Source organism: Microcebus murinus, chromosome 12, assembly GCF_040939455.1.
Source record: "Microcebus murinus isolate Inina chromosome 12, M.murinus_Inina_mat1.0, whole genome shotgun sequence".
NCBI lineage: Eukaryota > Metazoa > Chordata > Mammalia > Primates > Cheirogaleidae > Microcebus > Microcebus murinus.
In genome coordinates this window covers 38,174,786-38,187,399 of record NC_134115.1, presented here as the reverse complement: position 1 = coordinate 38,187,399, position 12,614 = coordinate 38,174,786, and the positions used below count along the sequence as shown (strand labels likewise).

The following is a 12,614-nucleotide window of genomic DNA, read 5'->3' as shown; positions in this document are numbered from 1 at the left end:
TGTGATTATATTTAGGATCCACCCAGGTAATCCATGATCATATTCCCATCTCAATATCCTCAATTTAATCATTCTGAAAAGTTTCCTTTGCCCTGTAAGGCAACATTCAAAGGTTTAAGGATTGGGATGTTGATATATTTGGGGACCATCATTTTTACTCTAGCACATAATATGTCTACTCTGCCTTCCTCAACTAGTTGGCTTTGTCCTCTGTTGCCATCCCTAGTGACTGCATAATAGCTACACATTTTGGGATACTAGTGTGTAGACACTAGTGACTAGTGGAAGTAAAAAGGCTCCATCTGTCTATATTTCTATATTTTTCAGAGAGGAAACCTTTCCCAGAAGCCCCCAGGAAGTTTTTATTCGTATCTCAAGAGGAATCTGACTATATGCTCATTCTTAAATAAATTACTGACAAGGGGAAGAAAGGAAAATTCCCTTAACAATTGTCTTTCTTATAAATAGAAGGTCAGACTGATAGATGCTGTCAATATTAAGTGAATAGCAAAACTTTCTCTTACATTTCTATGTCATTAGCTTAGCATTTCTAGACCAATAGGGTTTATTTCATATATAAAAATATCTGTAGGGTTTTGTGTGTGTGATTTCTTTTTCTGGGATAATTTATCATTTGATTATGACATGAGTTAATACTATTGCCTCACTAATAACACTGACCCTTCAAGACCCTTGACCCTTATTCATTATACTTTATCATCTGACAAATGCTCCTTTTGTTTTTTGTTTCTAAACACAATGCATGTCAGATATTATAAATGCATTTCAAAAATATTTAAAATAACGCATCTCCCTTTGGTCTCCTTGCTTAAAACCAGGGATAAAAAGAGGATGTCAGAAATTTTAATCAATTATAGGAGTCAATAATATAATGCCCGTTTACTTACTCTGTTTATATATTACAATGTATATTATTGGAACATGTCATTTTTATATGTATGGAAGAAAGTAAAAGAGAAGCTTTCCAGAATTAAGCTCCAATTTGATATAACTACAGCTTTCTTATGTAGTACTATAATCCTGAAAGGGAATGTCTGACATTCTTATTCTTTAGTGGGGACCTGATTTATGGGTTTATGCTTGCATCAATGCCTCCTTTAGATCATTGCAGTGTGAAAAAGAGTAAAGCAGGCAGCTTAAGATTGTTTTTGTCAACAGTTCTGGAAAAATAATAACCAGCCTGTCATACAGAGGGAACAAGATAGAACAGTATGGGGGGAAGAAACATTTTGATCTCTATTGAATAAATTAACAGTATTTTAGATGCTTTCAGATGTGTGATTTGCAGGTAGCAGCAACCAGGTATCACTGTTTATTATTTTCCTTCTCTCATATCCTTGGGGAGGCTCGTAGATAATGGTCTGAATATTGAAAGTTCAGTATGGTGACATGGTCATCCTATCAGAAAGAGCAACAATTTGACCAACAGCTTTTGTTTTGCTATTTTAATACATGATGGGCTTTTAGGATAAATCCAAATTGACTAGAATGCCAACTTTTAAATTTCACTGAAACTAATCAATATATGAGAATTTAACTATAACCCTTTTTACTCTTTTCCTCTTATAATACCCACACATATAATAAGGGATCCCTCTTTCTCTGAATACTCCTTGACATTTCAACTGCAGCTCTCTTCCCACCCATTGCATTCTATTGTTTATTCCAATTTCTCTTATTTCTCTTGTGTATATCTTATTTCTTTTTCTGTATATTAAACTTCATATATATATATATATATATATATATATAGAGAGAGAGAGAGAGAGAGAGAGAGAGAGTGCCTTGCATATGACAGGTACTTTAAAATACAGGTTGAATAAATGTTTGGTTCCAAATCACATTGTAGGATTTCCTGTTCAGTCTCATGTTTATAGTATTCTAATTAAGTACTGTGATGAATAATGAACCTTTCTACATTAGAAGTTCTTTTCCTTTTTTTTTTTTTTAATTTCCCTTCCATTTTTTTTTCCTAATTAAAGGCCAGGTGAAATATTAGCACTAAAGAATTAAAAAAAAAAAAAAAAGAAGGAGAAAAAAAAGCAACTTGATTACCAGGGAAGTTCACTCATCTTTCAGATTTCAAAAGACAAGTACATTTCTCATCATTCTGACATGGGTGTTTTGAGGTTATTTCCCTCAGTATCGTCTCGGACATTAGACAGTCACATCAATGTGAGCAGAGCTCTGCCCTGTGCTCATCTCCACATCTCTGAAATCTCACCTGGAGCCTGCTCTGCAGTTTACACTCAATAGATGTTTATTGAATAGCATCATAAGAAATGAAAATCTGAAAGTTGCTGCATTGCTTTTTTAAATTGAAGGACATGTCACATAGAGCCTGTTAATAAATAAATAAAATAAAATGTAAATAAATATATAAATAAGAAATAAGGTAGTGAAAAAAATCTACCCAAACTTTTTGTGAACCTACTTCATTTCTATAGGCTTTGCACTTTATATTATGGATTCTTAATTTTATCTTATCCTGGCAATCTTATCTTCAAATTTGAATTTGACTTTGGTTTTCTAGAGAACATAAGAAGAAACAAAAAGAAAGAAAACAAAAATGTCCATCTTGATTCAGAGTAATTGAATAATGTCTTGATTATTCCACATCTTATATTCCCCAAATTAGGTGTCTGATTGATGTGGTATCATATGATCAGGTTTTGTTTTGTTTTTTATTTCAGATGACAGCAAAATTGGACTCCTCTCTATTTTTATTGTATATTTTCTTATAACACAAGTTTAGTGTCTCTGAAATAAACCATTCAAGAAGAAAAAAAGTTTTAAGTTTCTCAATTCTAATCTGGGCTGTTGCCATGTCTATGTTTTAGAATTTGTAAAGTAAACGAGGCAGTGATAAAGCTTTCATGCCAGAGACGCTTTTAAATACCAAAAGCATGTCATTACTGCCGAGCTTCATTTTTCTCCTAATTCTTTAATTAGATAGCATCAGAGCTGCATCTCTTAAGCAAATTCTCCTGCTGTTCTTTCCTGGCCTCTAGTGGATCTTGTATTTGTATGCATCATATTTTATTTGTAATGGACTTTTAGGAATTGCATACTTTTGTTCTTTCATCTTGTACTTGAACTAGAAGTGGGTTCTCATTCTTTGTTCATGAAAACAAAAGCTAAGGCTAAGTAGTGTTGTTTCTTTAGTTGTATCATTAAGTTAATCGATACGCTGATATTTTAAATTTTGTGAGGAAAAAAAACAGAAGGAATAATCTTATGACATATTTGAGAATGGGCAATGGTATGATTGTCTTTAAACTAATGCTACAGTAGATAATGGAGGCATTAGATACAACAAACAGAAAATTTTTCCTCTAATATAAATTAACTGGATAATGCAAGAAGGTTTTATTTTTCTTTTCTTAAGTGTTTATGGAAGTTTTAATTTTTTTTTTTTTTTTTTTTTTTTTTTTAGTTTATAAACAACAGACATTTATTTCTTAGTCTTACAGTTCTGGAGGCTGGGAAGTCCAAGATGAAGTCACTGGCAGATTTGGCAACTGGTGAGGACTCTTTTTTCATAGACAGACATCTTTTCACCGTCACCTCACATGATGAAAGAGGCTAGGTAGCTCTCTGGAGTCTCTTTTACAAGAACACTAATTCCATTCATTGGGGCAAAGCCTTCATGACATAATCATACTTAATTTACTTACTTAGCTTCTTTATCAATTGAGAAAATAATATAGAAGTCAACATATGGGGAACAACAAAAATCACTTTTATTACAGTTAAATTGAAATTGGAGAATGTTTTGTATCTGGGAGGATGTGGGCTTCTGTACTGAATGCCTAATTTATATAGCCTCACTGACCTTGTCACAGGAGTGTTTGGGCAGGTGTTACCTACAAAAACAAAACTTGGCCATAGAGAAGTACAGTGGACCATGTGGGCAGCTGTTTCTTTTTCATTTTTTATTTTATTTTTTATACAGAAGGATGTTTAAGACAACTTTTTTTCTTATATGGGGGCATTAGATACAATTTAAATATTCAGTATTTGGGAATCTTTAAGAGAGATGTCCATATGATAAAATACTATGTATTCATTAAAGCTAATTGTTTCAAAATTTTCCAATGACTTGAAAAAATTAATAAGTGAAAGTAAAACAAAACAAATTAGAACTGAATATGGAATCTGATCTAAGTTGTTGGGAAAATTTTTTCTCATATGCAGAAAAAAAGACTGGAAAGAAATATGTTTAATTTTTATACTGATTGTTTTTGGTTGGATGATTTTTAGTTTATTTGTATTTTTTAAAATCTAAATTTTCTATAGGGAATATGTGTTTCTGTTATAAAGAGGAAGAGTCAAGAAAAAATTAGGACATACAAGATCGTGTAGCTTCATGGTGAAAATGGTACTAGTATACTCCACTGGGATAGCATAAATTGGTATAATCCTTTTGGGAAAAAAAATAGAGAAATGTTCTAATGAAGTGTATGCCCTTTGACTCCAAACACTGATTCCTGGGAATTTCTCTTTGTTACTGGGGATATACGGCATTAGATACCAAGAGCTTTATGCAATGAAGATGCTCATTATAGCAATATCTATAACAAACATTGTATAAAAAAGATATATGTCCAATAATTGGTGAACAGTTTTGTAAGTGATGGAGAATCAACATGAAGGGGTATTATGCTACCATTAAAATGAAAATTATGAAGACTATAGTACACAGTTATGATAAGAAAATGCAAAATGCAAAATGCAGAGTAATAAGTCTACATACCCCATTTTCTTTATCCACTCATCATTTGGTGGGCACTTAGGTTGGTTTCATATCTTTGCAATTGTGAATTGTGCTGCAATAAACATATGAGTGCAGGTATCTTTTTATAAAATATCTTTTTATAAATTAATTTTTTTTTCCTTTGAGTAGATCCCCAGTAGTGGGATTGCTGGATCAAATGGTGGATCTACTGTTAGTTCTTTGAGAAATCTCCATACCGTTTTCCATAGAGGTTGTATTAATCTACATTCCTACCAACAATGTATAAGTGTTCACCTTTCACTGCATCTGAAACAGCATGTATTGTTTTTTGACTTTTTAATAGTGGCCATTCTGACAAGAGTAAGGCAGTATTTTATTGTCATTTTAATTTTCATTTCCCTGATGATTTGTGATGTTGAGCAATTTTTCCATGTCTCTTGGTTATTTGTATATCTTCTTTCAAAAAATGTCTGTTCATGTCTTTTGCCCACTTCTTAATGGGTTAAATCCCATAAGTAAAGGCAAGTTAATATTTTCTCCATCTCCATCCCCAAACAATGAGTATGTCTTTTCCCACTGACTGGTTGAACCTGAGGCTCTGTGACATCAAAGAACAATTGGGACAAGTCAACTAGTTGTCTCTGGTTCCCAAAACTCCAGAGGGATGGAGAGGAGGAAGGAGTGAATGAGGACCAGGCTAGAGTGGGCCTCACAGATTAAAGTGATGATGAGCCAGGAAAATAAAATGTGAGGTGGGGGGAAAAATGGATCTTTGCTTCACCACTTGCTGTATTGGCCTTGTAGGAACCATTTCACTGCTCTGAGTCTGACTTTCCATGTCCTCAAAATGATACCAGTGATAGGATCAACTCCAAAGTGCATAACAATGTATCTGGCCCTGAGAGTTCAATAAACATCAGAGATTGGAAAAATCTCAGAGCTGGGAGATTCCAAGGGACTAAGCATTACCCTCTTCCCTCCAGTTTTCAGAAGTGAACCTGAAGCCCCTGGCATGCTGAGGGTTTGCAGAGCCCCAGTACTACAGCAATACTGTAATATTGCTATAGTCATCATTGAATTCGAGACTTCACGGGTTATTCAAACTTCTCAAAAATTAAAACATGCAGCATTTTTGTACAAGAAATAAAAAATAGGAGTTGAAACCCCTGTGTTTGTCAAAATAGCCTATTGGTCATTTTGGCTGAAGAATAGCCATCAAAATATTGGACAGTGATTTGGAAGTGATAAGGAAATAAAGCTGGCTTGCCTAAGGAATGCTCCTAAATTGGGACAGTTGGTAGTTAATTCATTAAAGAATAAAGGAAAGAAGACAAAAGGTGGGAGAGAGCACACAGCAGCATGGCAGAACCTAGAGCCTAAACAGAAAGGATGTTCAGCAAAGGCCCGCCCAGCAGAAGGGAGAGCAGGAGGCACTGTGAAGCTTCCTGGTTGGGCTTGTGTTACTATATTTCTCAGGGCTCCTGTCTGATGTCTAGATGCTCTTCCAGGGGGAGCGTGTGGCCTGTGGTTAGGATAAGTGCAGTAGAAGTGGTGGTATCAGCATGTACAGTTTTCTGATGCTGCTCAAATTCTCAAGATTCACAGGGTCATTTAACCAGAAACAGTCTTCATGGAGGGATGGATCCAGGTGTAATGTGACATGTTAACAGACATCTCATTTCTGATATGGTTGTGCAGGTTTTTACTATGCAGAGGCACCGTGCTGAGTGGGAAAGTGGTTCTGAAAGCCAGTGTTGGCCTACTCACCAAGCTACAGGGCCTAGGCTTGTGTCTGCCTAAATGTTGGGATATCTTTATATAAAGATGCTCCAATGAGCACATGCTCTGTGCTAACTGTGTCCCTGCCCTTGTCAATTCTTCACAAGAGTGGGGAACCTGCAGCCTTGGGGCCACATGTGGCCTTCTGGATCCTGGAGTGTGGCCTTTTGACTGAATCCAATTTTTTTTCCCCAGACCAAATCCTTTTAATAATGGATTGCACTTTAAAAGTATAACTAATGAGCTCCCTAGCTTAACCACTAGGTTGGTTGGTTGAGTAAAATATCCTTTACATAAGCAATATATTCCCTACCTTCTCTTTCTTCTCTTTCTTACTTGGTAGGTAGCGACTGATACATGTATATATGTGTGTATGTATGTGTGTATTTTAATGATACATACACAAAACACAAAATTTCACAGAAATAGCACTAGCCCCACAATAAGTTTATCCCTCTATTTCTTATTCATTTATTATTTCTTTTTTCTTTTTTTGTCCTTTTTTGTTTGTTTGTTTGACAGGGTCTCACTCTGTTGCCCAGGCTAGAGTGCAGTGATATCATCATAGCTCACTGCAACCTCCAACTCCTGGGCTCAAGTGATCCTCCTGCCTCAGCCTCCCAAGTAGCTGGGCTATAGGTATATACCACCACACCCAGATAATTTTTAAAAATTTTTTGTAGAGACAGGGTCTCACTATTGCCAGGCTGGTCTTGAAGTCCTGGACTCAACCAATCTTCCCACCTTGGCCTCCCAAAGTGCCATTATGCCTCCATTTCTTGATTTATCAAGCTCAGACATTATCTTTGACTCTTGCTTGTGAACAATGCATCTTTAATTCACCTTTATCATCTATTTCTCTCCAACACTCCCCTAAATATTTCATAGAGGCATGATTTTTTAATTATTCTCTTGATTAATTTTGCATATTTATATGACATTTGAACTTCAGTTTCCTGTTTCATTAATTTGTTCAGCATAACAAGAACGCCCACTATATTAAATAAGACTATTATTGTCCTTACTTTTTTCAAGACTTCTCTCTCTCTTGCTATTCTCCTGCAAGCTCCAACTTTACTTTTGTATTTTAAGTTTGTTAAATTTACTTTTTTTTTCTTTTAGCACATTTGAGTCATCAGTTCTTTGTGTATAAGCTGATCCTAACCAATAAAAACAAACACTCATGGTAGTGTGAGTATATGAATACTGTTAGCTTCAATAGTATGTAATCTTATGTACCCTTTTCTGAAGGTCCAAGACTAAAAACTGTGTACATCAGAGACATTTTAAAAACAATATTGTCATTATTTTTCTCTGCACTTAATATCTATTTACTGCCTTATTGTGTGCACACATACAAAAGCATAATCTAAAATTAAAAGGCATAATTTTATGTTTGTATAGATTAAAATATATTAAATATGCAGTTAACACAAACAAAACACACACATATACACACGTACACACATACTCACACACATATGATTGTCATGTGCCAGGCTCTTTCTAAGTATATAGAAACAAATAAAGCTAATAGATTTAATCTTCTCCATAATTTTATTGAGGCTGGGACCTATTATTGTGCCTGTATTATTGCTAAGGAAAATGAGGCCCCAAAATGATATATAGCATGTCAAATGTCACATAAATGGCACTGGGATTCAACCCAGGCAGTCTTGCTCTAAAGGCTTTGTATGTATTTTTTTTTTAATTATTATATAATGTTTGTATAAGAAAAGTTAAATTTAGATACACTTTAAAATATTATTTATGGGTGTTTCATGAAAGAGAATGAAGTTGGAAGTGGGAATATATAAGATTTTAACATATTGAATCCCAACAAAATACTTTTATAAATTTTATAATATAAAAGGAAAATAAATCAAAGTGCAATCATTTTGCAGGTATTCTTTCTACACTTTTAATTTATTTTCTCATGTGAAAACAAATAGTCTTTCTTGCTAAACCTAAGTTTCAAAATATTGCATTCTTACAGCATCATGTGCAGTTGCTAAAATAAGTATATTTTAGGACTAAGTTATTTCACATTTTAATATGAGACCATAAGTTTCAAAAGATACTTAGAGTTAATAACTGATAAAAATATTTATTACAGTTATTAGCCCTATTGAAAGTAAATTCTTAGTTATAGTAAGCAGTTCAAATGAAACATTAATAACTTTCATAAAATGTTCAGTATGGCAATTCAAATTAAACATTAATACCATTTGGAATACTGTCCAAAATGGAATATTTATAACAAAAACTGATATTCACATTATGTTATAGACTATGTATAAATGTAGTATACAGAATTTTAAGATGAGTCCAAATATCTGACCCCTTTGTATGATCCCTCTTCCCTTGGCTATAATCTCTTCCTGTCACTCTTTCTAACCTATGGAATATGGCAGATCCCTCTTCCCTTGGGTGTAATCTCTTCCTGTCACTCTTTCTAACCTATGGAATATGGCAAAGTGAAGGCAATTTTGAGATGTAATTAAAGACCTTAATCAGTTGTTCTGAAATTCATCAAAATAAAGATTATTGTGGGTGGATCTGACCTAATAAGGTGGGATCTTAAAAGAGGCCAAGCATTAGGAAACATAAATAGCAGATGCCCTCTCTCTCTCTCTCCTATGGGCTTGGAGAAGCAAGCTACACGATTTGTACAGCTGTAAGGAAATTAATTCAGCTAACAGCCAAATGAGCTTGGAAGAAGACTTTGAGCCTCAGATGAGACTGAAACTCCAGCCAACACTTGGTTGCAGCACTCTAAGACCCTGAGCAAAGAAACTAAGTTGTGCCTATATTTTGGGCCCACGGGATCTGAGATAATACATTAGTATTATTTTAAGCTGCTAAGTGCGTGGTAAGTTTTTTGCAGCAATAGGAAACTAATATACTAATCAGTTATGGGGGGAAAAAGTAGAATGTTTTCCAAAAATATAATAGCTCTTTTCCAACTTTGATATTTCATCACATGTGCATGCAAGACTAGGACATCTAACTCTTTAGTATTGGTAGGAAAAATAATCCAGTGTCAAGAATTACGTATGAATGATTCTACTCATTATGGAATGCTAGTTTCAAACAGAATGGACAACATGTCCAGTCTACATTCTGTTTTCAGTTAAGAAATAAGAGCAGCAAAATGGCCAAGAGCTTGCTCAGGGCCACACAAACCCTGGGAGAAGGAGCTGTGGTAAGAGCCCAACCTGTATTCTAGAACCAGACCAAATTTTCTTGTAGTTTAGTATAAGAGCTTGTGGATTCTAGTCAGACTGCATCTAACTCCAGGTGACAGATAACTTAATTTGAAGATCTGTAGGAATGAAATTCTGTTGTCTTGCAATGCATAGGATTGAAAGGACTTTACTTCACAACATGCACAGACCTAAAGGTATTGAATCAATTGGATGGATGTTTTTATCCTACATTGCAGTTTCCAATGATTAACTGTACATTTTGACACCAAATAGACAGTTTAAATCTCACCTATGTCAACTGAGACTAGATCTTTGTCATCAAATGAATAGACTGGAGGGCTTGAATGAGTCTGGATGATTATACCATTGTGAAACTAATTCATGGAAGAAATATACAGCAGTGATAAACACATGTAAGGATGCTCACATATACTAATAACTAAATAAGTGCACATAACAATAGCAAAGAGACCATTTTACCTTTAACTTATTCAGCAATATTTATTGAATGCTTATTGTGTGATGGGCACTTTGTATTATTTCTAGAAATAAATAGCAAAAACATTGTATTTGCCTTCGTGGATTTCACATTCTAATGGTAGAGATATACACTGAACAAGAAGTCATATAAATAAACCTAAATTAAATCTATATTTTCTATAGATGGAAAGACTGGGGACTATGAGTACATGTGACCTAGTTTGGGAGAGTTCAAGGGGGACTTTACTGGGTAAATATCTTTAAATGTAAAATATACATTGGCTGGTTATGTGTGTGTGTGTGTGTGTGCGTGCATGTGCCTGAATACAAGTATTGAGGAATCACAATAGAAGCGAAAATCTTAAATTTCAAGCTGTAGTTTAGATCTTGGAAAATTAAGAAAATGGAATTTCCTAAACCATGCTAAAGAATGAGTATTAAATGAAATAAAATGAATTTGATTATATACAAATTGGGTTTGAAGGCGTTATTTGATACACAGACAAATGGAAATTACAGATTATCATTTTGATAAGGAAATTGAATGAAAAATTCTTTGAGGTACACTTGTATCAAGGAATCCTTGGTCTGGGAAACAGAATGGAATTCTTGCTACTTCTGCTCTTAATTTCCCTTATAGCTGGCATACTTATGACTTTACTTTAAGTTGGTGGTTCAAGACTCTGACTACAATCAGGTTCACCACGCAACTTCAATAAAACATCAACATGAAGGCTCTATTCCTTCAAGATTCTGATTTAATTTGGAGGGGTGTTAATATTTTTTAGAGCTGCTCAATTGATTCTGATGTACAGCCAGGCTTCAGAGACAATCCTTTAGATATTTCTTAGCTAAGGAAAGGGTAATTTATCTGCTACAGAATCTTAATATCATTTAAATTGGAAATTTCTTAGAGCAGCAGTTTAGAATATAATAGAATAATAAAATAAGTGCCCTGGGAAATCATCTAAATCAACCCCTACATTTTACAGATTAGGAGACCAAAAGCTTATCTGTCTAAGTGACTTGTCTAGCCTTGTTTCTTTTCAGTTAAACTTATTTTAATCATAGTCCACATACAAAATTCTATATTGAACACTTAATATTCATTCTCGAAAAGTATTTTGGTGTCCATTATGAGTCACTGTGCGATGACAATTAAGTTAACAGCTAATCCTATGAGATAATCGTTAGAATTTTCATTTTAGAGTCAAGCACGTTAATTCCATAAGTCATGGAGCCAATAGGTGATAGAGTTATGATTCAAACCCAATTCTACCAGGTTTGAAAGTCTTGGTCTTTCCGTGACTGCTTTCATGTACTTATCTAATGTCTCCTCATATACTTAAAATTACCTATTGGTTAAATTAGCCAATTCTTTCAGTCTTTTATCCAAAAGCTTATTTTGGAACTTTTTATTATTTTAATTATTTAGATCCCCAATATTTTCAGAATTGTTTAATCATGGATGACATACTCAGGAGTTTCAAATGATAAAATAGTTCGAAAATAGTTTGTATTATATGATAAATGCAATGGAATACTGATCTTTTTCTAGAAAATTTCAGTATGTTCACTTAAAAAAAATATTTTGAATCATTTTTCAATTGTCATCCCGACCTTTAGTAAGTGTTAAACAGGTTTGTTCAAAATTTAATGAGGATGAGTTTTCATATGATACTCATTTTAATTCAGAGTGCTACAAAAGATTCAACAATTTTAGTATAAAATAGCAGATCTTCTTACATATGTATGGTCTATGACTAGCTCAGGCTAAATTTTGCACATCTATGAAGTCTAAATTCAATTGGGAATACATCCAATTTTTTTAAGTATCATAAGGCGAAAGAAAATGGATAGACTAAAATGAACCATGGTTTGAGACTCCATTCTCTTCTCAGCCACTTTTTCTTCATGAGTGGCTTCACAAGAGCAACTCTAACTATTGGGTATTATATGGGGTTTAGAAATTGCCCCAAAGCAAAATATGCATTGAATACTGGATACCTCTCACTTCATCTCATCTAGTAAGTGTATGAAATATAACAGCCAGTCTTTATTATTACTTCAAGATGCAGTAAATGACTCCAACTGGATAAGAATACTGCTGGGCCTAGAGTTATCATCTAAACTAACCACTATTTCCCACTAAATATTTATTTCAGTGCATGGATAACTTTAATTATTATTGTACTTATTTTTATTCATTTTCAGATGTACATTTTTATTCATTCGTTTGTCAGAATATTCATTTGGTAGTTGACATTTAACCTAGTTATTTTTAAAATATAAACATATATACACATAAATAAATGAATTTATACATATACATTCCTACAAATATTAACAGGAATTCATATATATACACTCATTCAGAGTTGCTTTTC

At 33.8% G+C, this 12,614-nt stretch overlaps 1 protein-coding gene across 40 annotated transcripts in view; it reads left to right on the top strand.

Annotated features, from left to right (window-relative positions):
- The window catches only part of PTPRD (protein tyrosine phosphatase receptor type D), a 2,082,753-nt gene that overhangs the window by 298,245 nt on the left and 1,771,894 nt on the right, over positions 1-12,614 (top strand). The gene's annotated exons all lie outside the window — the stretch shown is intronic.